The 13301-nt window shown below is 41.6% G+C and overlaps 1 pseudogene; it reads left to right on the top strand.

The window, feature by feature from the left end:
* The first annotated feature begins 950 nt into the window (after positions 1-950).
* LOC120441509 lies at positions 951-13182 on the top strand (annotated as a pseudogene).
* The last annotated feature ends 119 nt before the right edge of the window (positions 13183-13301 follow it).

Genomic DNA, 13301 nt, shown 5'->3' with positions numbered 1-13301 from the left:
GACAATCTGACCATGTGAATGACCATCGTTTTATTCTGTTTTGTTTAATACCAACATTGTTCTAATGCGCTCATTTTTTTTGTACACCCACTCTGTCACCTCATGTTGTTTTGATTTCCAAGGGTCTCGTTCCTCATGCTGAGTGTGGCTGCAGCTTAGAGGGCCACTACTACCGCTCTGGACAAACTGTAATATTAGACAAAAACTATGGGAGACGTTGAAGCTGCAGTTATGGCCCCATGACTTTCCACTCTCAAGGTTGTGGCCCATTTGAATCATGCAGGCTGGAGAATGGAGAAAGAAGATGCAGACCAAATAGCTATGAAACATGCTGGATCAGAGGCCCAGGGTCATATCAGACATTTGATGGACTGACATACCAATATCCTGGGGCGTGTCGATTGACACTTGCCAAAGTTATGGGACTGTCCAGTCACCCACACTTCATGGTGACAGCAGAAAAAAGTGCCAAGAGGCCAGGAAGGTTTTGCACAAATTCTGCATTTTGAAGCAGAGGGATACATGTATCTATTGAGATGGCAAGGAACAGTAAAGTGAAGGTAAGTGAAGGAACACTTGGTTAAAAATTATGTTCTTCCGTTAATATTTATTTATGTGTACACGGACACAATACTGTTTAAGTCTTGTTAACTGCAAAAACTGGATGATCCTGCAGGTTAACGGTCAGCTGATCAGGCTACCTTTCAGCACTACATCCAACCAAATCCAGATCTTCCACAGCAACATTTACAGTGTCATCATTCGCACCTCCTTTGGTGTAACTGTGCAGACAGTCTGGCCTCACTTTGTCCGTGTCACTGCTCCTGGTGTCTACAATGGTTCACTGGGTGGACTCTGTGGTAACTACAATGGTCATCCACATGATGACTTCCATACACCCAACGGTGTCCTGGTCAACAGTTCTCAGGACTTTGGAGACAGTTGGCGAGATGGCGCTCTGGCTGCTCACTGTGTGGAAAGCATGAACCAAAATTCTACAACTAATTACAATTCTAGTGAGTACTGTGGCATTCTCAGCTCACCAGATGGGCCATTTGTACCCTGTTGGTCTGTGGTTGACCCAAGGCAGCAGGTGGATGTATGTGTGGAGATCATGAGGGGCTCTAGCGATCCAGCATCAACTCTGTGTGACGTCCTACGAGATTATGCACTAATGTGTCAACAGAAGGGTGTTGCCTTAGGACAATGGAGAAATGCAACTGGCTGTGGTAAGAATTCAAGTGTTTTTGAATTAATTCTAGCCAAGATCTCCAAATGTTTAAAAATGCCTTTTTTATATTAACCTGTTTGTTTTTCTCCAGCACTAACCTGCCCGTCAAACAGCCATTATGAACTCTGTGGAACATCTTGTCCTTCTGCTTGCCCCAGCCTCTCTTTCCCCTTCACCTGTGATACTGTGTGCCAGGAAGGTTGTCAGTGTAACACAGGTTTTATCCTCAATGGTGACCAGTGCGTTCCACCAGCATCTTGTGGATGCTATCATCAAGGACGCTATCACCAAGGTGGCGAGCAGTTCTGGGATGGTGAAGAATGTCAGAGCTTGTGTACCTGTAACGGCACTACAGGGAACGTCCACTGTACTCCTAACTCCTGTGGCCCCCAGGAGTCCTGCCGTGTGGTGGAGGGCGAGTTTGGCTGCCATCCCAACCCTCATGGCACCTGCTCTGCCTCTGGAGACCCTCACTACATCACCTTTGATCGCAAGGCCTATGACTTCCAAGGAACCTGCCGCTATGTTCTGGTGACCCTTTGTAATGCCACTGATGACCTCAATCAGTTTTCTGTGGAAGCTAAGAATGAGGCATTGAATGGGCGCCCACTTTCAACAGTAGCTGAAGTTTTTGTGAATGTGTGGGGCTACGACGTTCACATGTCAAGGGACAGAAGAGGTTTGGTACAAGTAAGTAGTTAATGATATTTCTCATTAGATGATTGTTATGAACAATTTCAGGTGTATGAAGTAAATGGCAGCTACATATATTTTAGGGATATATTTACTGCTGTGAAAGAAAAAAATAACAATTAAAAAGTAGAAAAACTACCCACTGATTTTCTTTGCATATCTCTTCTAGGTGGATGGATTAACTAGAAATTTACCTATTATCTTGAATGAAGGTAATGTGTCTATCTATGCAAAAGGACCTCGTATACTTGTCAGCACTAATTTTGGCTTCAGTGTTACCTATAATGGATATAGTGCAGTGTTTATCTCCGTACCACCAAATTACAGGTACAATTCCCACCCATCAAAACTGCACTAATTATTGTTTGACATGCTTTTAAAAACAGGATAATCCCAGCTATATAAATAATTTATTTACTAATAATTTATCCTTATGAAACTAACACAAGGACTAACGTTAACTGTTGTCATCAACACAGAGAAAAATATGCGGACTTTGTGGAAATTTCAATGGAAACCAAATGATGACTTTTCACACACCATCTGGAATGATAGTCACATCTCCAGATGAGTTTGGGAGAGCCTGGAAGGTGCCAGGCAACTACATGTGCAATGACGGCTGTGGCTCCGCCTGTCCACAGTGTACCAATGAACAGCCCGCTAGAGATCAGTGTGAGGTGATACAGGCACCTGATGGGCCCTTCAGTTTCTGCCACGAGGAGGTGGACCCGGCACCATATTTCAACGACTGCGTGTTTGATGTATGTTTGTCAGGAAATCAAGGCCACGATCTCTTATGCAGTGCCATTGAATCATATGTCAGTGCCTGTCAGTCTGCTAATGTTCGAATCTATCCATGGAGAGAGAACGCCACCTGCAGTGAGTCAACATGTCATTTTATTTTATTTATATCTAAATGTACAAGAAATTTGCTAACCACTTCAGAAATAAAATGTCCAATAATTTTACAATACTCACTATATCCACACTGTATTACATTAAAAGTGGTATGTCTGACTAGTGCCATTTGTCACGTTTCTCACTTATTAAGCACTGGACTGTCCAGCCAACAGCCATTATGAGCTGTGCGGTACTGACTGTGGCCACACCTGTGCCAGTAGCATTGATGAAACCTGTGAGCAGTTCTGCTCTGAGGGATGTTTCTGTGATGAAGGCTTCATCAAGAGTGGGACCAGGTGTGTCCCAGTGGAGAGCTGTGGCTGCCAATATGATGGATTCTACTATGATGTAAGACATATTAAAGTCAATAGTAAATACTCTTTGAAGTAATTCACTTCAAATCAGCAGAATCAGCAGACTTGCCCTTCTTACATTTAGAAAGTTTCATGAAATGTTTTGGAATGTGACAAAGCTTAAAATTCATAAATATATTTTAAACAAACAACAGAGTCTATTATAGCTCAGTAATAATGTGGTAATATTTAGGTAACAAGGTGGAAACAAGAAGATAAAATACACAGACATAGCAAATAATTGCCACTTAATTTCCAGAATAATAACCAAGTGATCTAGTGAGTACTATTACATTTAAATCTATGTAATAACAGACCAAAAATTATAAGTGATAATATGGATACAGATGTATGTACATGAGCTTAAAAAACAATTAGTATAGTCACAATCACTAGCAATAAAACACATTTTCATATAAACTAACCTCATAATAATAGGGTAATAAGATACTAATATGATTTTAGGTTTTAATGTATTAGGATACCATTACCATACTGCCATAATGCTGGAATTAATCCTGCCTCAGCCACCAACATTCATTTTTTTGTTTGACAATAGTAACACCGTAAATATTATCTTTAAATCTGATATCTTACCTGGAATCAATGTTGGTTTCTGTTCAATAACCAAGAAACAAGCCTACAAAATGCAAATTGATGTTACCTGGAAACACGTGGTAGTTTAGGTCTAATAACCAGGAATCAGGGCTGCAAAATGGAAAAATGTTAGTTCCATGTTAATAACCAAATAATATCCAAACCAAATGAAAAATTTCAGGAAGCATGATGAATACCTGGAAACGTGGTAGTTTCTATGAAATAGCAAATAATAGGGTTGCAAAATGCAAAACTACAGTTTATAGTTTCATATAGCTGAAATCTTAGGATCACAAAAACGTCTTCATTTGCTATCATATATTCAGCATAGCTATTATGACTGTTTTATATTACACCACTAACAAGAAAATAATTAATATGTAGCTATACAAGCAGAATGATGGTCTAACTCTTTAAACTGCAGATTTTTTTTTGAAAAATTCTGTCCCTAAATAAATGAATGCATTAAACAATCAGCTGAAGATTATACAGCTACATCAGAACAATTAAATACTTTTTTCATGCAGCTCTGTTCCACATATTTATTGAAATTGTGGCATTTAGCATCTGTCCTTTCTGTGGGAGAAAGATCAACAGATACGACTAGTTGCTCTGTCACAATATTTAGTATATTAATAGTTGCACTTTGTAGTGATCTAGCAATTACTGCACTAAATCACCTACAATTAATGAAAACAAAAATCCTTCAAAATGGTATTTTAAGATCTAGATTTCTTGTATCAATTTGGCTATGATTTGGTGTTGTGTGGTTCACAGGCTGGCGAGTCCTTCTGGACAGACGGTTGCTCCCAGAGATGTGAATGTCATGCTCCAAATGACCTGCGATGTTCTGCTGCATCTTGCACTCCTGAACAGCAGTGCTCCATCAGAGACGGCCAGCTGGGCTGTTACGATGCCATGTCCACCTGCACTGTGTGGGGGATCCACACTACATCACCTTTGATGGAGCAGTGGCTCATTTCCAGGAACTTGCTCCTACATCATCGCTGAGAGCACGAACCATGGCACCAATGAAACACAGTTTCAGGTGATAGCCACCAACAATCACCGTGGAAACAACCGTGTGTCATTTGTGTCTGCAGTGGACATATACCTCTCAAATCATCCAGAAAGTGTGTACATCAGGATTGGGCCCAATAAAAGAGTAACGGTAAACTATCTATCACTTTTAAGATAAACAGCATTCTACTTTGTTTAATCTGCACAAAAGTAACAACACACACTTATTGCATCTCTTGTCCTCTCAGGTAAATGGAAATGATGTGTCTCTTCCCACCACAGTAGGAATCTTAGCTCAGGTGGTAAGGCAGGAAGCTACATAGTGGTTGATGCCTCTGACTTGCTAGTCCAGTTTGATGGTCAGAGCACTTTACTGGTCAGACTGGGCCAAAACCGTCATGACAGAGTCACAGGGATGTGTGGAAACTCTAACAATGATCCTTCAGATGACAAAGTCTTACCCAATGGCACACTGGCACAAAACGATAATTATTTTGGACACAGCTGGAAGTCACCCACCAGCCAACCAGGGTGAGTTGCAATGGAAATCACTATTGAAGCTTCAACAAGGCAGTAGCTGATGGCAGTATGATTTGTCTTTCCAGATGTGGCTCCACTGATGAAGATGATGATGGACTGAATGACTGTACTTTTAGAGAAGAATACTCCCAACTCTGCAGTGTCATCACCAACACCACCGGCCCATTCAGCGCCTGCCACCTGCACTCTGACCCCGAGCCATTTTCTCTTCCTGTGTCTACGACCTCTGCCTCTACACTCCAGCCAATGGCATGCTGTGTTCCGCTGTCTCCGCCTATGAGAAAACCTGCTCTGTTCTCGGGTTAGATATCCCTGACTGGCGCCTGCTTTGCATTGTGGTATGTTTGTACTGCTGAAATAAGACATTTAATAAAAATTTTAATCATTGCCATTCATCACTGACGATCCTTTCTCTGTGTCTGCAGATGAGTCAGACCCTGTGAAAAGCTGGACTGCACAGAGCACGAGTGGTGTGGTGAGAAGGACGGTGTCTATGGCTGCTTCTGTGATGAGCACCACCATCGGCCAAACAATGAGAGCTACGGTGCGGGCTGACTAAAACCTTCAGCAATATCTGTAGTGTATTTATTGCATTAGTCGGCCTTTATATTAAGCAGTCAAGTCAACAAATGTCTTTCAAACCAGTATCAATGACTCAGCTTTAAAAATATCATGCCATAACGAGTCAGATTGTGTTTCTCTCTCCTTCTTAGACTCGTCCATCACTTGTGTCAGTAGTTCTGGCACCATATCTCTGTCCCGCTGTCAGCTGTTTGAGGCCGGCTTCCACTCTGATGAGCTCCATCTTCGAGATGAAACCTGCAACGGGACTCTTGAGGATGGTCGACTGGTTTTCCACTTCAACAGTGATGACCAGCTTTGTGGGACAATGCTGAAAGGTTAATTAGTACATTGAAAGAATCTTTTGATTCTTTCACTGTACTAGCATTTCTTTCATTGTAGAGCATTTTTGATGGTGACCTAAACTATGCTTAAACTCTTTTGTCTTCTTACTCTTAAGAGCAACGGGACCCATTTCAGTTATGAGAACACCATCAGCGGGGATGTGGACCCTCATGATGGCCTCATAAGTCGTGAGAAGAGCATCCACCTTCACTTCTCCTGTGACTATGCTCTGACCCAGAACCTGTCTATGGAAGCTGGCATCAAGCCTGTAGAAAGGTGATAACCAAAACACCATCTGACTTACATTGTTTTGTTTTGTTTCTTTTTGGTCATATGACATTGTGGTTGCTGCTCTTCCTGATAAACATAGCTGTCTGAGCTTTATAGAACTTTATATCACTGTTCGATTGTCTTCATGACAATCTGACCATGTGAATGACCATCGTTTTATTCTGTTTTGTTTAATACCAACATTGTTCTAATGCGCTCATTTTTTTGTACACCCACTCTGTCACCTCATGTTGTTTTGATTTCCAAGGGTCTGCGTTCCTCATGCTGAGTGTGGCTGCAGCTTAGAGGGCCACTACTACCGCTCTGGACAAACTGTAATATTAGACAAAAACTATGGGAGACGTTAGCTGCAGTTATGGCCCCATGACTTTCCACTCTCAAGGTTGTGGCCCATTTGAATCATGCAGGCTGGAGAATGGAGAAAGAAGATGCAGACCAAATAGCTATGAAACATGCTGGATCAGAGGCCCAGGGTCATATCAGACATTTGATGGACTGACATACCAATATCCTGGGGCGTGTCGATTGACACTTGCCAAAGTTATGGGACTGTCCAGTCACCCACACTTCATGGTGACAGCAGAAAAAGTGCCAAGAGGCCAGGAAGGTTTTGCACAAATTCTGCATTTTGAAGCAGAGGGGATACATGTATCTATTGAGATGGCAAGGAACAGTAAAGTGAAGGTAAGTGAAGGGAACACTTGGTTAAAAATTATGTTCTTCCGTTAATATTTATTTATGTGTACACGGACACAATACTGTTTAAGTCTTGTTAACTGCAAAAAACTGGATGATCCTGCAGGTTAACGGTCAGCTGATCAGGCTACCTTTCAGCACTACATCCAACCAAATCCAGATCTTCCACAGCAACATTTACAGTGTCATCATTCGCACCTCCTTTGGTGTAACTGTGCAGACAGTCTGGCCTCACTTTGTCCGTGTCACTGCTCCTGGTGTCTACAATGGTTCACTGGGTGGACTCTGTGGTAACTACAATGGTCATCCACATGATGACTTCCATACACCCAACGGTGTCCTGGTCAACAGTTCTCAGGACTTTGGAGACAGTTGGCGAGATGGCGCCTGGCTGCTCACTGTGTGGAAAGCATGAACCAAAATTCTACAACTAATTACAATTCTAGTGAGTACTGTGGCATTCTCAGCTCACCAGATGGGCCATTTGTACCCTGTTGGTCTGTGGTTGACCCAAGGCAGCAGGTGGATGTATGTGTGGAGATCATGAGGGGCTCTAGCGATCCAGCATCAACTCTGTGTGACGCCCTACGAGATTATGCACTAATGTGTCAACAGAAGGGTGTTGCCTTAGGACAATGGAGAAATGCAACTGGCTGTGGTAAGAATTCAAGTGTTTTTGAATTAATTCTAGCCAAGATCTCCAAATGTTTAAAAATGCCTTTTTATATTAACCTGTTTGTTTTTCTCCAGCACTAACCTGCCCGTCAAACAGCCATTATGAACTCTGTGGAACATCTTGTCCTTCTGCTTGCCCCAGCCTCTCTTTCCCCTTCACCTGTGATACTGTGTGCCAGGAAGGTTGTCAGTGTAACACAGGTTTTATCCTCAATGGTGACCAGTGCGTTCCACCAGCATCTTGTGGATGCTATCATCAGGACGCTATCACCAAGGTGGCGAGCAGTTCTGGGATGGTGAAGAATGTCAGAGCTTGTGTACCTGTAACGGCACTACAGGAACGTCCACTGTACTCCTAACTCCTGTGGCCCCCAGGAGTCCTGCCGTGTGGTGGAGGGCGAGTTTGGCTGCCATCCCAACCCTCATGGCACCTGCTCTGCCTCTGGAGACCCTCACTACATCACCTTTGATCGCAAGGCCTATGACTTCCAAGGAACCTGCCGCTATGTTCTGGTGACCCTTTGTAATGCCACTGATGACCTCAATCAGTTTTCTGTGGAAGCTAAGAATGAGGCATTGAATGGGCGCCCACTTTCAACAGTAGCTGAAGTTTTTGTGAATGTGTGGGGCTACGACGTTCACATGTCAAGGGACAGAAGAGGTTTGGTACAAGTAAGTAGTTAATGATATTTCTCATTAGATGATTGTTATGAACAATTTCAGGTGTATGAAGTAAATGGCAGCTACATATATTTTAGGGATATATTTACTGCTGTGAAAGAAAAAAAATAACAATTAAAAAGTAGAAAAACTACCCACTGATTTTCTTTGCATATCTCTTCTAGGTGGATGGATTAACTAGAAATTTACCTATTATCTTGAATGAAGGTAATGTGTCTATCTATGCAAAAGGACCTCGTATACTTGTCAGCACTAATTTTGGCTTCAGTGTTACCTATAATGGATATAGTGCAGTGTTTATCTCCGTACCACCAAATTACAGGTACAATTCCCACCCATCAAAACTGCACTAATTATTGTTTGACATGCTTTAAAAACAGGATAATCCCAGCTATATAAATAATTTATTTACTAATAATTTATCCTTATGAAACTAACACAAGGACTAACGTTAACTGTTGTCATCAACACAGAGAAAAATATGCGGACTTTGTGGAAATTTCAATGGAAACCAAATGATGACTTTCACACACCATCTGGAATGATAGTCACATCTCCAGATGAGTTTGGGAGAGCCTGGAAGGTGCCAGGCAACTACATGTGCAATGACGGCTGTGGCTCCGCCTGTCCACAGTGTACCAATGAACAGCCCGCTAGAGATCAGTGTGAGGTGATACAGGCACCTGATGGGCCCTTCAGTTTCTGCCACGAGGAGGTGGACCCGGCACCATATTTCAACGACTGCGTGTTTGATGTATGTTTGTCAGGAAATCAAGGCCACGATCTCTTATGCAGTGCCATTGAATCATATCAGTGTCAGTGCCTGTCAGTCTGCTAATGTTCGAATCTATCCATGGAGAGAGAACGCCACCTGCAGTGAGTCAACATGTCATTTTATTTTATTTATATCTAAATGTACAAGAAATTTGCTAACCACTTCAGAAATAAAATGTCCAATAATTTTACAATACTCACTATATCCACACTGTATTACATTAAAAGTGGTATGTCTGACTAGTGCCATTTGTCACGTTTCTCACTTATTAAGCACTGGACTGTCCAGCCAACAGCCATTATGAGCTGTGCGGTACTGACTGTGGCCACACCTGTGCCAGTAGCATTGATGAAACCTGTGAGCAGTTCTGCTCTGAGGGATGTTTCTGTGATGAAGGCTTCATCAAGAGTGGGACCAGGTGTGTCCCAGTGGAGAGCTGTGGCTGCCAATATGATGGATTCTACTATGATGTAAGACATATTAAAGTCAATAGTAAATACTCTTTGAAGTAATTCACTTCAAATCAGCAGAATCAGCAGACTTGCCCTTCTTACATTTAGAAAGTTTCATGAAATGTTTTGGAATGTGACAAAGCTTAAAATTCATAAATATATTTTAAACAAACAACAGAGTCTATTATAGCTCAGTAATAATGTGGTAATATTTAGGTAACAAGGTGGAAACAAGAAGATAAAAATACAGACATAGCAAATAATTGCCACTTAATTTCCAGAATAATAACCAAGTGATCTAGTGAGTACTATTACATTTAAATCTATGTAATAACAGACCAAAAATTATAAGTGATAATATGGATACAGATGTATGTACATGAGCTTAAAAAACAATTAGTATAGTCACAATCACTAGCAATAAAACACATTTTCATATAAACTAACCTCATAATAATAGGGTAATAAGATACTAATATGATTTTAGGTTTTAATGTATTAGGATACCATTACCATACTGCCATAATGCTGGAATTAATCCTGCCTCAGCCACCAACATTCTTTTTTGTTTGACAATAGTAACACCGTAAATATTATCTTTAAATCTGATATCTTACCTGGAATCAATGTTGGTTTCTGTTCAATAACCAAGAAACAAGCCTACAAAATGCAAATTGATGTTACCTGGAAACACGTGGTAGTTTAGGTCTAATAACCAGGAATCAGGGCTGCAAAATGGAAAAATGTTAGTTCCATGTTAATAACCAAATAATATCCAAACCAAATGAAAAATTTCAGGAAGCATGATGAATACCTGGAAACGTGGTAGTTTCTATGAAATAGCAAATAATAGGGGTTGCAAAATGCAAAACTACAGTTTATAGTTTCATATAGCTGAAATCTTAGGATCACAAAAAACGTCTTCATTTGCTATCATATATTCAGCATAGCTATTATGACTGTTTTATATTACACCACTAACAAGAAAATAATTAATATGTAGCTATACAAGCAGAATGATGGTCTAACTCTTTAAACTGCAGATTTTTTTTTTGAAAAATTCTGTCCCTAAATAAATGAATGCATTAAACAATCAGCTGAAGATTATACAGCTACATCAGAACAATTAAATACTTTTTTTCATGCAGCTCTGTTCCACATATTTATTGAAATTGTGGCATTTAGCATCTGTCCTTTCTGTGGGAGAAAGATCAACAGATACGACTAGTTGCTCTGTCACAATATTTAGTATATTAATAGTTGCACTTTGTAGTGATCTAGCAATTACTGCACTAAATCACCTACAATTAATGAAAACAAAAATCCTTCAAAATGGTATTTTAAGATCTAGATTTCTTGTATCAATTTGGCTATGATTTGGTGTTGTGTGGTTCACAGGCTGGCGAGTCCTTCTGGACAGACGGTTGCTCCCAGAGATGTGAATGTCATGCTCCAAATGACCTGCGATGTTCTGCTGCATCTTGCACTCCTGAACAGCAGTGCTCCATCAGAGACGGCCAGCTGGGCTGTTACGATGCCATGTCCACCTGCACTGTGTGGGGGGATCCACACTACATCACCTTTGATGGAGCAGTGGCTCATTTCCAGGGAACTTGCTCCTACATCATCGCTGAGAGCACGAACCATGGCACCAATGAAACACAGTTTCAGGTGATAGCCACCAACAATCACCGTGGAAACAACCGTGTGTCATTTGTGTCTGCAGTGGACATATACCTCTCAAATCATCCAGAAAGTGTGTACATCAGGATTGGGCCCAATAAAAGAGTAACGGTAAACTATCTATCACTTTTAAGATAAACAGCATTCTACTTTGTTTAATCTGCACAAAAGTAACAACACACACTTATTGCATCTCTTGTCCTCTCAGGTAAATGGAAATGATGTGTCTCTTCCCACCACAGTAGGAATCTTAGCTCAGGTGGTAAGGCAGGGAAGCTACATAGTGGTTGATGCCTCTGACTTGCTAGTCCAGTTTGATGGTCAGAGCACTTTACTGGTCAGACTGGGCCAAAACCGTCATGACAGAGTCACAGGGATGTGTGGAAACTCTAACAATGATCCTTCAGATGACAAAGTCTTACCCAATGGCACACTGGCACAAAACGATAATTATTTTGGACACAGCTGGAAGTCACCCACCAGCCAACCAGGGTGAGTTGCAATGGAAATCACTATTGAAGCTTCAACAAGGCAGTAGCTGATGGCAGTATGATTTGTCTTTTCCAGATGTGGCTCCACTGATGAAGATGATGATGGACTGAATGACTGTACTTTTAGAGAAGAATACTCCCAACTCTGCAGTGTCATCACCAACACCACCGGCCCATTCAGCGCCTGCCACCTGCACTCTGACCCCGAGCCATTTTCTCTTCCTGTGTCTACGACCTCTGCCTCTACACTCCAGCCAATGGCATGCTGTGTTCCGCTGTCTCCGCCTATGAGAAAACCTGCTCTGTTCTCGGGTTAGATATCCCTGACTGGCGCTCTGCTTTGCATTGTGGTATGTTTGTACTGCTGAAATAAGACATTTAATAAAAATTTTAATCATTGCCATTCATCACTGACGATCCTTTCTCTGTGTCTGCAGATGAGTCAGACCCTGTGAAAAGCTGGACTGCACAGAGCACGAGTGGTGTGGTGAGAAGAACGGTGTCTATGGCTGCTTCTGTGATGAGCACCACCATCGGCCAAACAATGAGAGCTACGGTGCGGGCTGACTAAAACCTTCAGCAATATCTGTAGTGTATTTATTGCATTAGTCGGCCTTTATATTAAGCAGTCAAGTCAACAAATGTCTTTCAAACCAGTATCAATGACTCAGCTTTAAAAATATCATGCCATAACGAGTCAGATTGTGTTCTCTCTCCTTCTTAGACTCGTCCATCACTTGTGTCAGTAGTTCTGGCACCATATCTCTGTCCCGCTGTCAGCTGTTTGAGGCCGGCTTCCACTCTGATGAGCTCCATCTTCGAGATGAAACCTGCAACGGGACTCTTGAGGATGGTCGACTGGTTTTCCACTTCAACAGTGATGACCAGCTTTGTGGGACAATGCTGAAGGTACAATAGTAGTACATTGAAAGAATCTTTTGAGTCTTTCACTGTACTAGCATTTCTTTCATTGTAGAGCATTTTTGATGGTGACCTAAACTATGCTTAAACTCTTTTGTCTTCTTACTCTTAAGAGCAACGGGACCCATTTCAGTTATGAGAACACCATCAGCGGGATGTGGACCCTCATGATGGCCTCATAAGTCGTGAGAAGAGCATCCACCTGCACTTCTCCTGTGACTATGCTCTGACCCAGAACCTGTCTATGGAAGCTGGCATCAAGCCTGTAGAAAGGTGATAACCAAAACACCATCTGACTTACATTGTTTTGTTTTGTTTCTTTTTGGTCATATGACATTGTGGTTGCTGCTCTTCCTGATAAACATAGCTGTCTGAGCTTTATAGAACTTTATATCA

Source organism: Oreochromis aureus, linkage group 8 (genome assembly GCF_013358895.1).
Source record: "Oreochromis aureus strain Israel breed Guangdong linkage group 8, ZZ_aureus, whole genome shotgun sequence".
In the NCBI taxonomy this organism is placed as follows: Eukaryota; Metazoa; Chordata; class Actinopteri; order Cichliformes; family Cichlidae; genus Oreochromis; species Oreochromis aureus.
Note: the sequence above shows the minus strand (reverse complement) of the source record. Positions and strands in the feature narration are given on the sequence as shown.